Raw genomic sequence first — 19,289 nt, 5'->3', positions numbered from 1 at the left:
AGCCCTCTCAAAAAATCTTATTTGTAATGGCAAAATAAAACCCTCACAAATATTTGGTAAAATGTGAAATATTTGTGACCATCAAAAAAAGCTGTCGCAATTATGTGTTATAGCCGTCACAAATACTAATATTTTGGAGGCAAATTTTCCCTCCATATTATTTGCGAGGGACAATTAAAAATCTCTCTCAAAAAGTGTATTATTTGTGACGGTTAAAAAAATGCTATCACTAATACTAAATTATTTGCGAGGGCTAAGATCGACCTTCACAAATAATCATTAAAATATAAAAAAATTTGGAGGGAAATGTTCCCACCAAATTATTTCCGAGGGACAATAAAAATTCCTTGCAAAAAGTTTATTTTTTGTGTGAGTTAAAAATATACCCTCACTAATACTAAATTATTTGCGAGGGCCACAATTGGCCTTCACAAATAATCATGAAATTATTAGTTATTCTAAAATTCAAAGAAAAATAAAAAGAAATACATAAACATATAGTACTTTGTATTCTTTAGATGAACCTTTTGTTTATAGCCTAAAAAAATGCCTTTTATATACATCCTATATATAAAAGGTCTGTCCTTATTTTCTAATAAATTTTACCCATAAAAAAATTATAGCAATTTCAACTTCAAAATAGTAGCTTGAAATTCAAAAATAGCAGCCTTTTGTACTCTCTCTTTCTCAAAAGTGAATAAAATTTTCTTCCCATCAAGGAAAGCGAGCTTGTCCAATTGAAATATAAGCCAATCACAATATAAACATTATCAAATAAGTCAAGTCTTTTTTTCTTTTTTGACCTAAAAAGGATAGAAATGCTTTATTAGAAACAAAGAAGAATTACATTAAATAGTCCTTTTAACACAGAAGCATTAATAAACTTTTAGCAATTACAAACAAACAACTTGTGTTTCCTTTCCATTTTGTGGAAAATGCTTATTAGATAGATGTCCAACATCAGATTTGTCCTACAAATATATTTTGATTTATGTTGTGCCCTTGACAGGAATGAACACAAAATAATAAATTAGCTTCTTCCATGTCTTAGCAACTTTAATAGCATTAAGCTATATAAGGAGAGATTTAGATTTCACTTTCTCATGTATTAAAAGTCTCTAGCTTAATGATAATTGCTGTCATATAACCTATATTTTGGATATCTCACCAATTTGATAAAAGATTCCTTTGAACCTGAACCTGAACCTGAACCTGGTCAAATAGATTTATATCTGCGATCTTCCTTCTGATACTATTAATGTCATTACTATTTGGGGCAGAAAGATTATACCATAAAATTGGCAAATCTTCTCCGATGTCTTAGCTTGTGCTCTGATGATGTCCCACCATATAAATCCATCACAAATATACCACCTTTCTTTGACAAGGCATCAAGGACATGCTTAAAATACAAAACCAGCTCTGCACGTTTATGGAGACAACAGCAGCTATAGTTAAATGCACAAACAATGTCTCTAGGAGGCAATGGCAAACTCTTCATGTACTTATCATCAGCAATAGATCCCACTTGCACAGTAGATTCCAATGCACAAGTCTCAGAACCATCTTTGCCCTCTTGGAGTGTAATTTTACTTATCAGTTCTTGAGGCTCAAAGTTGACTAGCTTGGCCTCAAGAGGTTGCAAGCCATTGCCATGAAAGAGGGATATTCTGGAATACCCATCAGCCCCAACTCTACTTATGTTCTTCTCCAATCACCAATTTAGAGCCCCAAGGTCCAAATCCAATCCCACAGCAGTCCTTGAATTACTGCAGATCCATTCTGCACTGTCAAACATAGAATTCATTAGGTATTTACACGCTTTTGGCATTGCAACTGCAAAACAAATTAATGACCTATGAAATCCCCCACCCCGTTTACAAAGAATTAGAACATAAAACTATTCACTAACAAAATTTTCACTCTCTTCACAAACTCAACCTAGGCATTTTTTCACTACCGACTTATAGTAATATGGAGTAATGTGTACCCACTTCTCAATCTACTTCTTTTAAATACAAAATACAAAATAAGAAGGGAAAGGAAAGGAGATATATGCATAACTAAATTCTATTTAATGTCTTCAAGAAACTGACACAGCCAAATAATAAAAAGTACGAGTGTGAAGATTGGAACATAGTACAAGTTTGAAGTTGGCCTTAATGAGGAAAAAACTATGATCCCAAATTAAGATGGATTCTTAAAGGGGTTCTTGACTGTAAATTCATCATTCTAAATGAACCTTATATCCCTCGTACTAGGATGGCTTGCATGCCATGTATAAAGTAAAACTTAAATAAAAACACAAATAATTGAACTGATATTGTCACATTCCTCAAAGAATACTTTACAGTAAGACGTTGGAGCCAGGTGAGAAAGATAAGGAGTTTTTTGAAGATAAACTATCAGGAAGTTTATTTATTCACTCTTAATGGTTTAAATCAATAAATGCAGTGTCTGTCCCTAAAGTTAAGAGTCTGCAGAAGAAACTATTAGAATTCGTGAATGTTCTCATGCAAAATATTTTCCTGTAAAATCTGTTCAGGTTCTAAATGAGGATCATTTGGGTTATATTACTAAGATATAACTTAATTATAGATTTATTTGCAGAATTGTGTGTTAGCACCATGTTAATCTGACATTCTCTACTGTGATTGAATCCTGCTTATAGATGGAAAGGAACTGGAGGAACTCAAAATTAGGAGCAAGGAAAAAGATAAACTTTATAGAGATGAAATGTGTAGGACTACCAATCTCATAGAGGAAAAAGGTAAACATTTTGCTTGGTAGATTTTTAGGTAGCATTTGTCATTTTTATTGCTAAAGGCTGACAGCTTGCAACTCCTATGGACTGCTGGCTCATATGGAAAAATGAGAAAATATAACCAAATAAATTTAGATCACAGCAATTATAGAAGAACTTCATTAGGCTTTGATTTCACTATCTATTTATTACTTTGGAAGACATTTGAAGTTCAAGCATCAAAGCACCATAAGATTTGCATATACTTGGTTCACCTTCACGGCTCAAAGAATAATAAAGTACATGGCCTTTGGAGCTATGCAGTTATAATCAGTTTTGGAAACAAAGCGAAATTCCTTACCATATGATATATACATCTTAAAATCTCCAATTTTTAGAAAGGGTTGCATTGAGGGGGTAGAGAACAAAATAGTACCACTTTAAACAGGCTTAGAGACAGAAACTTACCCCAAAAGACTGAACTTCTGATGGAACCGTTGATTTGAGAACTCCCACTTCTAAGAAACTCGCCAACAGTAACTTGCGCTCAAGAGCAGAGGTTATCTGTAAGAAAATCCTATTAAAATCTATCACTTCAAACTAATTTCATATAATCACAAAACTTCAAACTAATTACCTTATCTGTTTCTCCAACAGTAGACTGAGAAAAAAAAAATTTTTGAGAGACCTGTGGGTTCCAATTTTTGCTTCTGCTACTATTTAGTTAGCTTTGCACAATGTAAAGAATATAAATGCACTAAATCATTCACTTGACTCAACCCACTGCCTAACATAGTTTATTTTTTATTTTTGTCTTTTAATAATGTGTTGTTCTGGGTGTTGCTTTTAAGTGGACCAGGACCACTACCTCAATCCAATGCCACTCAAGAGACAATAGCCAATCAACAGTCAACACAAATACACCATTACATATTTACATGTATACACTTACACAAAAAGCCAATTTAGCCAAAAGAGAACTAGAGGAAAGCGTAGGTCTAAGTCAGAGCAAAGAAAAAGAGAGATTTCAAAAGACAAAAAAATAGTCAGCAAGTCTTAAGCCTAAATTGTGGAATTTTTGTTCAACTTTCTTTGGCAATGCTGATTTTATTTTCACTAGACATTGATTTGTAGAGTGTTTTGAAATGAAATGTAAAAGTTCTGATGATTCACTAGATCAAAAATGACTATTGGAATGTTATAAGGGTACCACACAATGATGCGTTCCTAATGATGGTAAGGTGTACAATAAGATATATTAAATTCATAGGGTATGTGTGAAAAGCCCACTTATAGAACAAACTTAAAACAATTAATTTTTTTCTGTACAAGACTATAAGCAAATGAATGATCAAATTTCAATGAAAACAGTACCTGGTTATATCATAGACAAGCAATGCACCAGCAGCCCCTCTGTAATAGGACCTCGTAATAGATCTAAAGAATTCTTGACCACCCTGGAATATTTCCAAGGAAACTTTAGCATCTACAACTTTATTCAGTTAACGTACAAAATAGAATTCCTCCACAAGCTCACAGAAATTTAAGGAAATACGCTTGATAAATAAGCAACCCATTTCATAATAATCATCAAGCCAAATTCTGATAACGAACTAATGTTATGCTGAAAATGCTCAGATTGATTTTTGCATCAAATTCGCATTTGTGATACCCATGGAACGAACGAAAGAAAGAAAGGTGAAGATGCCAATAGTTATAATGTGCTTGTGTTCAAAGTAGAATTCAGTGTAAATTGCAAAACAGAAAGGAAAGAAGGAGAGAAAAATTACAGTATCCCAGATTTGAAGCTTAATGGGTTTGTTGTCGATGGTGATCATCCGAGCCCCAAACTCGACACCGATGGTGAGGTCATGGACCAGCTGGAACCGCTTGTCCGTGAACTGAAGAAGAAGACATGACTTCCCAACTCCTGCATAACGAATAAACCATAAAACAAAACCCTTCCTAGAAGCTGTGCACATCAAAAACACCAGCAAACAAGTACAAAACTCCATTTGATTCCATCCAATATGTCAATACACCATTATCAAAAAATAGTCACAAGGCAGACTATGAGATAGAGAAAAAGAGAGAGAGAACACCGCTCTCACTTAGAGGCTCAGAGCAGCGATGAGATAAAGAAAAAGAGAGAGAACTGAAATACCTCGATGTTACCTGAGGTTCCTATCCCGATCTCGCCGTCGCCAATCTCTGATTTGGGTAAGGGAATCTCCGATCTCGCCGTAGACTGCTCTAGGTGTGGCTGTTGCAGCGTTGCTGAGTCGCTTTTGCAGAGGTCATTTTGTTTTTTTTGGGTGTCTTGCCGCGCAGTTATGTGTTGTCAGTTGGCGTGAGTTGGGAGTGTTGAGAGGGAAAAGTGAAAAAATTTAGAGGGAAAGGGGAATTGTATTCCGAGGGAGTTGAGAGGAGGGAGTGTTAGAGGGAAAAGTGAAAAAAAAAAATTTGAGGGAGAGAGGAATTGATGGACACGTGGCGCTAAGGTTTAACGTTTTATAAGAAATAATTATATAGAGGTGTTGGCCTGTTGGGCATGGAGCTTTCTTCTTTTGGTCTTAATGGCTCTCTGTGGTGTTTTATTTTATTTGGGACTACATTGTATGTAGTGAATGTCCCACCTATACTAGTGTACGCACTAGTTTACTTTGTATGACTATATTTGACATTTAATAAAAGATTTTTATCGTTCTGAGCTTAAAAAAAGTTTTATAAGAAATTGTGTGTTATAAGAAATTTTTTTTTGTTAATTTTAATTTTAGAATATATGTAGCGGCATGTGGTTTGAAGTTTATAAGGTTTAAAGTTTAAACAATTAGTATAATTTTTTATAATAAAGAAGAATAAATAGGAGTATGTATATAAAATACATAGGTTAACTAATGAAATAAATTAAATATGTATGTGTATATGTATGTATGTATATATGTGTAGGTGTGTGTGTATATATATAATGGTTGTTTATAATTATTAGTGATACTAAGGATAACACAAATTTACTATAGGATTACAAACTAACATGTTACCTATCACAAAAAAGAAATTTAAACATTCATAATTAGGTTGTTAAAGCTTATTGATTATAATCATTTTCATATTATATTGTGAACATTTTTTAGTACCACTAATGCATTTTTCCTTTTCATTTCTATCAAGACTTCCAAAATACAAGACCAATAGCAACCTAACCCAATTGAAATCCTAAAATGTTTCAAAAAAATGCTACAAATGTGTTAAATCACCAATTATAGATTAATCTCTCTCTCTCTCTCTCTCTCTCTCTCTCTCTCATAAACAAGTAATAAAATTAAAAATTAGATTACAATTTTATTTAACTATACATTGTCATATATCCAAAATAAAGTATCTTCTTTTAATTGACATATATTTTTATTTCTTTTTATTAAAATTTATGGTTGAACTATGATATTAAATTCTCTATATGAAATTAACATTAGTTAAGTTGGTATTATTCTTCAAATTAAGTATTTAATATTGTATTAAATTAACCTTGATTTGATTAATATTAAATAATTTTATTTAATTAATATTTACATATAAAATGCTTCATATGAATTTTCGTCTTAAGCCCCAAATTATGTTGAGCCGCCTCTGCGCCCTTATACTTATCCTCTAAGGAATAACTTTGAATAATAAGTTATATGAATTCAATAATAAGTTATTAGGTGGTATAACATTTTTTAGAATTACGTCAGGTGTAACTTGAACCCAATCCTATATTTCTTAATTCGATTTGAATTTTGACAAATCTACCATTAGATTACATTATCTTCGTATATTTTTTATGCTTACAAAATTTCAAGGTAATTAAAGATTAATAGTCATGTCAGCAATCAATTGTCTAAATTCAAGTTTAAGTAGTTTAAAATAATGCATAAAAGATGACTTTATAGATCAAATGGTAAATTACATGCGATTGGCACAAAAATTGGCATGCATGTTAAGACCATAGAGAACATGTAATCCAACGGTTGGATTTTCAAAATATGAATTTAATAATAAGTTACTGGGAGGTGTAACATTTTTTTGAGTTACATCAAGTGTAACTTGAAATGAGACATTTTTTATATTTATATATTAATTAAATTAATGTTTATTTTATATTTTTATATTATAATATATTTCATTTAAAATCTATTTTTCTTGCCTTTTGAGATGCAAATTGACTAATTAAATTTTTGTATTCAAGTTCTCCTAACATCTCCTTTTCAAACAACTTGCAACAAAAACAAAATAATTGGTCCGTATCTTTTGAATACAGTAGCCATTTTCTATCATGCTCCTCCCCATTTGACAAAAGCCTTAGTCCCATATGATTTTAAGCCAACTATGGATTCTCAACACTTTTGTGTTAGAACCTATTTCCATCTCCCCTGTGTGTGTGTGTGTGTGTGTGTGTTTTTTTTTTTTTTTTTTTTTTTTTATGCACAGTTGTCATTTTCTTTGCATTTTAATGATGATTACATGTTTTAGCACTTATATCATGTTCATTTGACACTGTTGTGTTTTGTCTAAAGTTTTGGTGCTTATGTTTTGGACTAACTTGACACTAATCAAGTTTGTGTTCCTATTTTGTGTTTCTGCACTTGTTTTCTTTATTTTATGTTTATTTGTGCAGATGTCTCCCACCAAGCACTCTACCTCCAAGAAATCTACCAAGTGTCCATGCATAAACTCTGACAACTTCAGGTCCATTGAGGCAGACATGGCATATAATGACTGCTACAAACGAGCAACAATCATTATGGAGAGGGTTGTCCGATTGGAGACACTTGAGCACACTTTCATCCCTGAGGTGTTCAAGTAGAGAACTTGGATGAAGCTGCTAAATCCAAGTGGCAATGTTTATGAAGAAATAATATGAGAATTCTTCTCCAATGCCACTGTGGATGGAGATCACATTAACTACTGGGTGAGACACAAGGAATTTGTTATCAAAAGGGACTCCATCCAAGAATTCTTAAAAGTTCGTCCACCTTCTCAGCAAATCGCCATACAATATGATGACAGATTGGAGTCTTTTGAGCCAATGGCAGAGCTTCTGGGTGGTTCACTCAAGAAAAAGTCAATGAACACCATCCCGTTCAATGAGAAGATGTAGACATTAGCATATGTCATGATCCACAACCTATATGCAATCACAAACTTGATAGCACTGTCTGGGCCAATGACCATTTTCCCATATGATGTCTACACACATAAAGAGATCGACATTTGTGGACACATATACCACCTCCTAACCAAGAGCATCACTAAAAGGAACACAAGGACAATCATGCCATTACCCACTCTCATCATGGGGCTCATTGTAAAGACAAAACTGAAGATTCCAAGTGGCCTTACTATCGTGCCAAAGGATTAGCCTTATTTTTGGTGGTTTAGTGGTTTATGTTTTTTTTTAAACCTTTGTTTATATTTACATTGCTTTTTTTTAAAGCTTCAAGTACTTTGTTTTTATATCAGTTTAATATTCAGTACTTTGTTTATATCACAGCTTTGTAGCATTTTTTTTTGTACTTTCAGATGTTGTTGAATCATCTTGAGTACTACACACTTGTACCCTTGTTGGATCTTATATCCTTGATGCAAATACTTCTTGTATGTTGCATTGGTTGTGCGTTGGACATGCAATTGATATGTGCATTGCTCTTAATTGCATTATGTGTCCGGATGATCATTTACTAGCTAAATGATCATTGTAATCATTCTTTAATGACTATTCTTGTATGATCAAGATATGCTTAATTGTTTATATAATGTTTATGACCTTGATTGCATTTTACTTGCTTATATACGTACCGTGTTTCAACTTGTCATAAGCTTAATGAAAGTTTTGTTTGTGTGCGAGTGTTTCAGGTTACATGTATATATATGCAAGTGCTTCACAGCTTCTAGATTAGGTGTGAGTGAGTTTTACCATTGTTCCCAAACTCACATTTAAGTCTAGAGTTTGTTTTAGGGGTTTTGTTACAGAATAGCCAAAGGGGGAGATTGTAAAGTTGTGATTTACACCTATTTTATGTTGGCTTTAATTTCATGCTAAATTTGATTGTAATTATGTTTAATATTATGTACCCTGTATTTTATATGGGAGTTCATTGTAAGGGTTATGTGTGAGAGAGTGTGTGAAGACTCAAGGCAAAGTGAAGAGCAAGAAGTTTTCGCGAGTAGCTTATGAGAAACCTTCCCGCGAAGTGAAGCATGTGCTCAGCACATGATTGGAATGCGAAGAGTCATGACTGCTGAAGACAACTGGGTTTTGCGAGTGTCTCACGGGTAAGGCCTTCTAGCGAGATACCCGCGAAACATTTTGTTTTTCCAATTTGTCAATTCTGATACACCCTGTCCCTAACCAAAATATATATACCCACATTATCCATAGATGTTAAGGAGTGCTTTTCAGGGAGAAAACCCTAACCACAACCTTTGAAAGTGAGAGATTGTTATACCCACAATTCTCTACACAATCCATTATGGTTTTCCTCAACTCCTACCTCTCCATTTCCATATTCTTGAGAGGTTGATAGCCTAAAAACTTACCACACCCATTCTTAGTGTCAAGTGAGGTTTTGGTGCTGCTAGGAAGCATTGGAAGAAGCCAAGCTTTGGCAGATGCAATCGGGTGTATTGCGAGATCCGGAGAATTAGACAAGACATGGTTCCAAGAAGTTTTATTAAAGTAGGAGCTTGGAGGACTCAGGTGTACTGGGTAGATTAGGCTTGGAGGGTCTTTTACTATTCGTGTATTCCAATTAATTGTCTTGTGGATTGATTTACCACTTGGATGGCGGCAGAGAGGTTTTACGCCGAGTACTTCGGTTTTCTCTTCAATAACACATCGGCGTGTTATCTTGTGTTTGCATTCTTCTTTCTTACTCTTTTAGTTTTTACTTTACTACTGTGATTTGATGAATATGGCTTAGAGTAGTTTTATTGTTTGTTTTTCTCGCATTTACTCTATTCTACACTTAGTTTAAGTTAGAGTAAAATTAATCGAGCCGTAATCTTTAATTTGGAGGTCTGAATAGTACTTGTGATTTCATACATTTCCGAGGTTTCATATTTGAAATGATTAAAATACCATTAGCCTCATCAAAATGACAAAAATACCCCCAAACTTATATAATGACCAAAATAACCTTCACTACAAAAAAAATGTCTATTAGCGACCAAGAATTTTTAAGGGACCCAAAAAGCCCTCTCAAAAAATCTTATTTGTGATGGCAAAATAAAGCCCTCACAAATACTTGGTAAAATGTGAAATATTTGTGACCAACAAAAAAGGTTGTTGCAATTATGTGTTATAACCGTCACAAATACTAATATTTTGGAGGGAAATTTTCCCTCCATATTATTTGCGAGGGACAATTAAAAATATCTCGCAAAAAGTGTATTATTTGTGACAGTTAAAAAAATGCCGTTACTAGTACTAAATTATTTGCGAGGGCTAGGATCGACCTTCACAAATAATCATTAAAATGTAAAAAAAAGTTGGAGGGAAATGTTCCCACCAAATTATTTCCGAGAGCCAATAAAAATTCCTTGCAAAAAGTTTGTTTTTTTGTGTGAGTTAAAAATATACCCTCACTAATACTAAATTATTTGTGAGGGCCACAATTGGCCTTCGCAAATAATCATGAAATTATTAGTTATTCTAAAATTCAAAGAAAAATAAAAAGAAATACATAAACATATAGTACTTTGTATTCTTTAGATGAACTTTTTGTTTACAACCTGAAAAAAATGTCTTTTATATACATCCTATATATGAAAGTTCTGTCTTTATTTTCTAATAAATTTTACCCATAAAAAAATGATATCAATTTCAACTTCAAAATGATAGCCTGAATTTTAAAAATAGCAACCTTTTGTACTCTCTTTCTCAAAAGTGAATAAAATTTTCTTCCCATCAAGGAAAGCAAGCTTGTCCAATTAAATGTAAGTCAATCACAATATAAACTTATCAAATAAGTCAAGTATTTTTTTTTTTTTTTTTGGAGCTAAAATGGATAGAAATGCTTTATTAGAAACAAAGAAGAATTACATTAAATAGTCCTTTTAAGCCTTTGAAGTCACTCGATTATCATATTCTCAACCCCACTCCTACTCCAATCTATATCATCATCCTCATTTTCTTCTTGCAGCACATTTGCATTACAGTGTAAATTTTCTTCTTTTTGGTATGGCTCTTCTTCATTTGATGGCATTTCATAAAGGTTTCGTGGCTTGGTTTCAATCACAACATTCCATGTGGGATCTTTTATTCCATTAACATAGTAAACTTGAGTTGCTTGACATGCTAATACAATAGCTCTACGGTTTTCAACTTTCGTGATGTATTAACAATAGTGGTTCCATGCCGATCTCTCTTATAACCAATTCCTTCACAAGATACATCATACCAATCACATTTAAACAACACAACTTTTTCCCCTTCAGTATATTAAAGTTCAACAATGTCTATTAGTTGTCCATAATAAGACACATTGCAACTTTGATCCTCCCCTCTCATCATAACTCAATTATTTTGTGTTTTTTTACTTTCATCACATTGATTTGTATGAAATCTGAACCCATTAGCATTGTAACCTTGATAAAAAAAATAGCCCTTTTCTCAGGGCCCTGAGCTAATGAAAGCATATGCCCATCAACTTGCCTTGTATTATACAAGTTTGTGATCTACAATAAAACCTAAATAAGGTTAAACTCAAGTTGTAGTAGTTAAAATATAAACAAACATGCATTTTCAAAATAAATTACTATCTTACTCTTTTTTCAAACGACGCAATAAATTCTTGTCTATGCACCCTATCAATGTCAAGAACACTTGCATTTGTAAAGATGTTCTTATGTTCTCTACACACAGTTAAATATCCTAATCAATTTTAATATCATATCATGAGAATATCAAAGAAGTAATTTTTGTGAAGATCATCTTACTCAACAAATCAGTTAGCATCGACACAATTTTGAAGGACATAAAATGTTGCTGCATTGTGAAGATCATCATTCAACTCACACCTTATTGCTTTCCCTAAATGTCATCCAGGTGTTGAGAATATGGACAATTGAGAGGTATTTGCACATGCGAAAGTACCTCCATCATAATTTCACTCTAGCCGATTAAATTTTTGCAAGGTTAGACTTACAACTTACAAGGCCTTTGCAAGGATATTTCTCAGCGTCATGAAGATATATTGTCTCATTTAGAACCTAAACAATAATGGAGAAATTGACTTTCATGTTCATCATGGAATTTTCACCTTCCCTCTTTATTACTTTCTCCCTACTTTATTTTGAATCAAATAGTAGCAATGAGTAGGTGAGTGGATAGTCTTCTTATCTAACAAAGTAAAAGATTGAAATCAAGCATATTTTTTTTTTCTTTGCAATGGACAATACTTCAATTGCTAATGTCAAGGAAAAAAAAAAGGTAGTATCCCTTTTCTCATAGAAAGTTTGATACACAGCCTCTTTAACTGATATTGATTCAAACATGAGACCATTTCTCAATGGATGTTTCATCCTGTTTTTTTACTCTTGTTACTGTGTTTGTTCTCAATACACCTAACATGATCTTTCACATCATTTGCAAGTTGAGAAACTTTGGACTTGCTTTCAAGAATCTCAAAATCTTACTAGAAAAAGGTGAAAGGAACAGGGGAGACCCACAGTCATTTGTCATTTTTATTGCTAAAGGCTGACAGCTTGCGACTCCTATGGACTGCTGGTTCATATGGAAAAATGAGAAAATATAATGAAATAAATTTAGATCACAGCAATTATAGAATAACTTCATTAGGCTTTGAATTCACTATCTATTTATTACTTTGGAAGACATTTGAAGTTCAAGCATCAAAGCACCATAAGATTTGCATATACTAGGTTCACCTTCACGGCTCAAAGAATAATAAAGTACATGGCCTTTGGAGCTATGCAGTTATAATCAGTTTTGGAAACAAAGCCAAATTCCTTACCATATGATACATACATCTTGAAATCTCCAATTTTTAGAAAGGGTTGCATTGAGGGGGTAGAGAACAAAATAGTACCACTTTAAACAGGCTTAGAGACAGAAACTTACCCCAAAAGACTGAACTTCTAATGGAACCGTTGATTTGAGAACTCCCACTTCTAAGAAACCCACCAACAGTAACTTGTGCTCAAGAGCAGAGGTTGTCTGTAAGAAAATCCTATTAAAATCTATCACTTCAAACTAATTTCATATAATCACAAAACTTCAAACTGATTACCTTATCTGTTTCTCCAACAGTAGACTAAGGATTCTTATGAATTAGGATTGTCCCACCATGCTTCAATACTCTTAAGATTTCCTCAAACAAACCGGTCAGTGGGAAATTCAACTGATATACAGATACAAATAACAGTCTCGAAAGAGGAAGACCCCACAGGCAGCTGATCTATTGTAAGTCAAGACCATAATCAGAAGAGAAATGAGAACAAAATATTTGAATTAGAACTACTATGGAAGCATTCTTTAAAAAATAAAAATTAAAAAAAGAGGCTTGAATTTAAAAGACCCTGTAAGAAGGTTAGGTAAAAAAAAAAGGGCTAATAGAGTAATAAAATTATGTATCTTGTTAGTAGGGGCTAGTAAATCTTCATAAAACAGTTACAAGATTGAAGATACACAATGTAAATGCCTAAGACACATTTGAAATTTAGATTTATGAGATAGATTATTGAAGGGCATCTTAATCACTCAATAGAAGCACCTATACTGTCTACAATGAGAAGCAGAAGAGACTGGTCAGTTTCACTTCACTATTGCAAGTTGTTTTTTCTTCTTGGACTTGATCATGGTATTAATTGTGCCAGGCATATATTCCAGCCCTCAATGTACGCCATGGCCAATGCTTCTATTTCTAAGGGAACAAATTCTTGCAACAATCGCACTCTCTTTAAGCATATAGAAAATTAGAGACACAATAAAATAGCATGGAAGCTTTTTATTTTTTATTTTTAGAAACAACCACACATAAGGGAGAGGAAAAGATGTTCAAACAATGAAAGTTGATTGAAGAAGACTTTGAATAAAAAGAAAATACATAGATTGTATTTAAGATTCCAAAGCTGCTACCATCGCAATATGCTTTCTACCTTTACCGAGTCAAATGTATTTTAAAAGTCATCCATTTCATCTCCATGATATAGTCCAAACTACAAGATTAACATTAACAGAAATCATAAAATACCATGCTCTCTAGATATATCATAAAAGGCTATTGTACACGTTTATTTCTCTCTCCTTTCTTTTATCTAAGTGGGGTCGTCTGCTTATACTAATCCCTTGAGTGTACCATATGCTACCTTTTTATTCCACATGTCTAGCAGCCTTGTTCATTCTTTCTTTTTATGCAGCTCATATCCCTTATTGAAAACCCTAACAAAAAAAAAGGTAAAGCTAAAGCTATCTTTGTCTCTACCTTCATGTTCCTTGCTTTGTCTTCGGTCTTTCACTTTCAGCATTCATGAATCACAAAGCTAACCATGATCTATACGAGGTTGCCATTGCCGAACTCAATAATCTTTCTTCATCTAGGTAACCTTTCAACCCCTCTTTTGAAAAGGTAAGTTGCAATATAGCTTTCCGTACTTATAGCTTATCTGAGACCATAAGGAGTTTACTGTTGTTTATGATATATTTTATATGATTAGATTTGATATGGTATGTGTACTTATTATTGAAGCATTGTTACAAACACAAATACACTTTACTGTTTCATTTTAACTCATGTTTAATTTTTTTTTAATTTTTTTTTAAATTTTTAGGATGGTACTAGCAGAGATGAAGAGGACAACTCAAACAATAACATAGAGGTTGAAAACAACTTGGAGGGTGACTCAAAGGAAGACTAATAGATATTGTCATAATTCTAGTTATTTAAGTTTAAAACAAGGTTTAAATTCAGGATTTCTTTGTATATTTTATATTTTAAAGTTTGAACTTATATGAATTTTTATCTTTTGATGGATCAATTTTTAGTAATTATTGGACTATTGTATCAATTTTTAGTAATTATTGTACTATTGTGACATGATAGTTAAACAAAAATGATATAAAATAAATTCAAAAATTATATAAAATATTACCATTGATGACATAAAAATTTGATCATAAATAACTTTATAGTGACGACAAAGTCCCTCGCAATTAATAGAATAGCGACACTCCTTTACCTCTTGCAAAAATGGTTTAAGTGACAACTTAATATTGTCACTATTATTCCTAACTAATTGCGAGGGGGTTAACAACCTTTGCAAATAAATTTTAGCGACTTCATTATTTGTCTTGTCGTTAATTTGAAATTTGCAAATAACTAATTGCGAGGGTGTAAAGGTCCTCACAAATAATTATTAATGACGATTGCTTCCTCTCACTAAAAATAAGTTGCGAGGGGTTAAAAGTTCTCACAAATAAATTTTAGCGATGTTTAATTGCGAGGGTATAAAGGTCTTCACAAATAGTTGTTAACGATGACTGTTTTCCCTTGCTAAAAATAAGTTGTGAGGGGTTAAAAGCCCTCACAAATAAATTTTAGCGATGCTATTATTTGTCACTAAAAAGTATGTTGTCAATTTGGAATTCGCAAATAACTAATTGTGAGGGTATAAAGGTTCTCACAAATAGTTGTTAACGACGACTGTTTTCTCTCGCTAAAAATAAGTCGTCGATTTTTTTCGTCGTTTGGTAATATATTTGTGAGGGCGAATTTGTTCAGTACCGACGGTGGATTGCCTTTGTAAATTATTTATTTGCGAAGGTATGGTTGCAAAATCTCTTTTAGTAACAACAGCAAATACGACGGCCTTCGAGGGCCATATGCCCTCGTTAATAACCTTTTGCGATGATATTTGAATTTTTGTGAGGGTATTTGAGCCTCGCTAGTAGACTCTTTTCTTGTAGTGCTTGTAATACTACAAGTTTCAAGTTTGATTACTCTCAAATTTGTAAGTTTAGGTTTGTTTCATTTGGGTCCGTTGAACTTGTAAGACACTTTGATATGTGATTTCTGAGCTTTAAATCAAATGGGCATGTATTGTATTATGAATAAGAAAGACACCTTGTTGTGTCTTCTAAATTTTAGATCATGTTGTACCTTAATTATATTTGGAATAAACAAAATTTTGGTAAATGTGTGTATGTGGGGACATATTAGCCACCGTATTTATAAATATAATAAACTCATTTTTATAGTGAATCAGATGATATCCTACACAATGCACGAACTACTTAACAATATAATTTGAAATAATTTTTATATCTATTAAGATTTACGTATAATATTTATTTTGTTGTATAATATTTTGTTTGTCCACATTATTATTCATTGAATATTTTGAAACTTGATTTTCTTAATTCATATTTTATAAAAAGTAAAAAAATTATAACACTATAAGACTATAAAATATTATAATATTTACATTTAAAAGTAGATTTTTTTTTTCAAGCTGGTTAAATGATTTTGAAATCCATAAATAAGAATCCATAAATAAGCATTTAAAGTATAAAATACTTTTATATCTTAAAATTAGATAAATTTAAGCAAACTCTCAAACACTTCCTCAACTACTTTATTCTCACAATCAAATATGGAGACCTCAATCACAAACACCCAATTCATTATCTCAAAGAAATTAAAGAAATCATTTGTAAGTATCAACATAAAGAGAATGTGATTAAACAAAGATAAATTGGCTAAAAACACATCCATTTATCAAAATTTAATTATCTTTAGTTGGCTTCCGCATCATTTTAAAAAAAAAAAACAGAAAATACTTTGAAATTATTATCGATTTTTATTTTTATCACTATTTCTCATTGTAGAGAGGGAAAATTCCCAACCTATCATAAACTGACACATCATACTACCAAGTCTACAAAATATGACCAATTACAAAGCGCTACATATTGTTGCTAGGTTTTTCTATCATTACTCAAAAAACTAACAGAAATTTGCCAAGTGTTTTGCAATAGGGGCATAAAATGCATGCAAAAACTAATCACATATCAGCGCATGTAAGCAATGACATAAGTAGCCCGGCGTGTGTAAGTAATGACATAGACAGTCCAATCGAGTGTTGACATGTGCCACCTTGAAAATCAAAACATTTTGGCCAATCAAAAGATGCCATGTGTCCTGGAGAAAAAGTCTTAAAGCCCTTCCAATCAGACTGTGACACATGTCACTAATCAAACTTCACCACGTGTCACTCACCCACCCTCAAACTCTTATAAATAGAAGCCTTCCTAAGGCATTTCAACACACTAAGACACCAACACATCTTGGAACACACTAAGAGACCAAGACATCTAGAGCGCAAGCAACGTCAAAGAAGATTTAGAAGTGCAGAAGCTCTACTGGAATCAAGCCCTAAAGCCTCCAAGAACTTCAAGAACTTCAATTTCGAATACGAAGAACATTCGAAGAGAAATCATCCAAATCATCTTCCTAGATCTCAAAGGTCATTGAAATCGAGCTCAAAAGCCTCCAGAAACTTCAAAAAACTACAAATTGGTGAAGCTCTATGGATTCAAGCCTCCAAATCCTCGTAGAACTTCCGCCACAAATCTTCGAGTACGAAGACCATTCGAAGAAAAATCATCCAAATCATCTTCCTAGATCTCAAAGTTCTCTAAAATCAAGATTAAAAACCTCTAGAAATCTCAACAAACCACAAATTAGTGAAGCTATACAGATTCAAGCCTCCAAAGCATTGAAGAACTTTCACCACAAACCTTCAAAGACGAAGAACGCACGAAGAATACGAAGAACACACGAAGAACAAAGAGTTTCTAACAAGCTCATAGCCAGAAATTCATTGTAATTCTATTTCTAGGGTCTTTGATCCATCCTTCAGCAAAATTGAAGGATATTTGGTATTTAGGTCAAAATCACATTATTTCAATTCCAATCAACAAGTCTTTCAAGGAGATTGAATAATAGGATCACTCTTTTGTAATCACAAAGAATTGTACCACATATTCATCAATACAAATTCGCATTTGTGAAACTATTTTACTTATTTGATTTATTTCAAACTAGAAATTTAGTCGTTCCACACTCATATTGCACAAAATAGCAATAAAAAATAAAAATAAAAATAAAAATAAAAAAAAACCCTACAAATTATAAGTTCTAACACAAATTTAAAAGAAAAAAAAAAGAAAAAAAAAAAGCTAACTTCATAAATAATCAATTAGAATGTTTCTTTTTCTTTAGTTCTAAAACATAAAACATTCATGATTTTCCCAAACCAAAATTTTGAATACCCAAAGACTTAAAGCGAATCATAACCTTCACAAAATCCATAGTGTCTGACTTCAATATCAAAATTGTAAGCTAATATCACTAAATAAAAAACATAAGTCCCCTTCCTTGGTCATAGCCTACTCATATAGGTTAGGATCAATGATATTGCAATGTTGATGTTATGTAGGTATAATTGAGGGTTGAAGGAAAATGACATCATTTTTGGTCTAAGTGTATTTGAGATGGGATGGAATGAAGGGCTATGGGCATGGGTATATATCGGCTTAGAAGTGAAAATGGTGAATGAAAATGCAAAGAGTTTTTTGTGTGTGAGAGAGATGAAAAATCTTGAAACATTGAACCAAAATGAAACAAATAGTAGTCTTAAAACATTGAATAGAAAATGTAATAAAAAGTAGTCTTGAAACATTAGACCAAAGGAAATAAAGAGACTCTACTTTTGAATTTGTTCTTATCTTTAATATAGCTTAATAGAGTGTGCCACATAGCAGAACCTCATGCTCTCTTGTATGAGGTCTCTACTTATATATATATATATATTGATTGATGAGTTTTTGTATTCTTGATTAAATTTTCTACCTGCTTGCTTGGGTTTGACTTTGAGCTAGTCATTGAATCACTTTCATAACATATATAGGGTTATATTGAATGTATAATTTAGAAGTTGAATTATGGGTAGTAAGGGATGGCCTTTGACTCTGCATCCTACTCCAAATCCAATATGTTGAAATAGAAATTGATGCCAAATATGTTGTTAGCTTGCTCACCAATAATGATTCCTCAAATGTTGAACCAAACCTCCCAATGGACAATTAACCACTATTTTAGAAAAGCCAACTCTTGTGCTAACTTTCTTGCAAAGATGGATGTCAACCTACAACAAGACTTCTTTATATTAGATACTCCATTAGTGGAATTTGCTTTTGATATATGACTATATGGTCCACAAATCAAAGCCCGGCCCAAGATCATGGCCCATTTAAGTTAGACCCACTTGAGCTTTACTAAACATTGTTGAAAGGCTCGAACAGAGCATAGTTCGAACTAATTACCATAAGATTTTGTCAAAGGCATGATATAATGCCTTGGGGGAATCCATCTGTCGAATGCAAATTTGGAGGCTGGCATAAGTTCAAATGGTGTCATTTCAAGAATATTGAGTGGATCCCACTCATCCAGGTATATGCAGCAAAAAGGGGCCCACCTACCTAGTG

General features: G+C 32.7%; 2 long non-coding RNA genes across 6 annotated transcripts; one reads left to right on the top strand and one right to left on the bottom strand.

Moving 5' to 3' along the window:
- Positions 1-806: 806 nt before the first annotated feature.
- LOC111991443 (uncharacterized) lies at positions 807-5,240 on the bottom strand. Of its 4 annotated transcripts, XR_010625679.1 has the most exons (6): positions 4,908-5,240; positions 4,534-4,673; positions 4,118-4,200; positions 3,381-3,404; positions 3,212-3,307; positions 807-1,787 (listed from the first exon to the last, which is right to left on the bottom strand). It is a non-coding gene; the product is annotated as an uncharacterized LOC111991443 (long non-coding RNA). The 4 variants fall into 4 exon arrangements; XR_010625678.1 differs by lacking the exon at positions 3,381-3,404 and having other exon boundaries at positions 808-1,787; positions 4,919-5,236; XR_010625677.1 differs by lacking the exon at positions 3,381-3,404 and having other exon boundaries at positions 808-1,787; positions 4,908-5,235.
- A 9,058-nt stretch (positions 5,241-14,298) lies between these two features.
- On the top strand, positions 14,299-14,789 carry LOC136064025 (uncharacterized). 2 transcript variants are annotated; one of them, XR_010625674.1, is made up of 2 exons: positions 14,299-14,342; positions 14,573-14,789. It is a non-coding gene; the product is annotated as an uncharacterized LOC136064025 (long non-coding RNA). The 2 variants fall into 2 exon arrangements; XR_010625675.1 differs by having other exon boundaries at positions 14,300-14,370.
- The last annotated feature ends 4,500 nt before the right edge of the window (positions 14,790-19,289 follow it).

This window comes from Quercus suber, unplaced genomic scaffold, assembly GCF_002906115.3.
Source record: "Quercus suber isolate HL8 unplaced genomic scaffold, Cork oak 2.0 scaffold_611, whole genome shotgun sequence".
NCBI classification, from domain to species: domain Eukaryota; kingdom Viridiplantae; phylum Streptophyta; class Magnoliopsida; order Fagales; family Fagaceae; genus Quercus; species Quercus suber.
The sequence above is the reverse complement of the archived record's forward strand: the minus strand, read 5'-3'. Positions and strand labels throughout refer to the sequence as shown.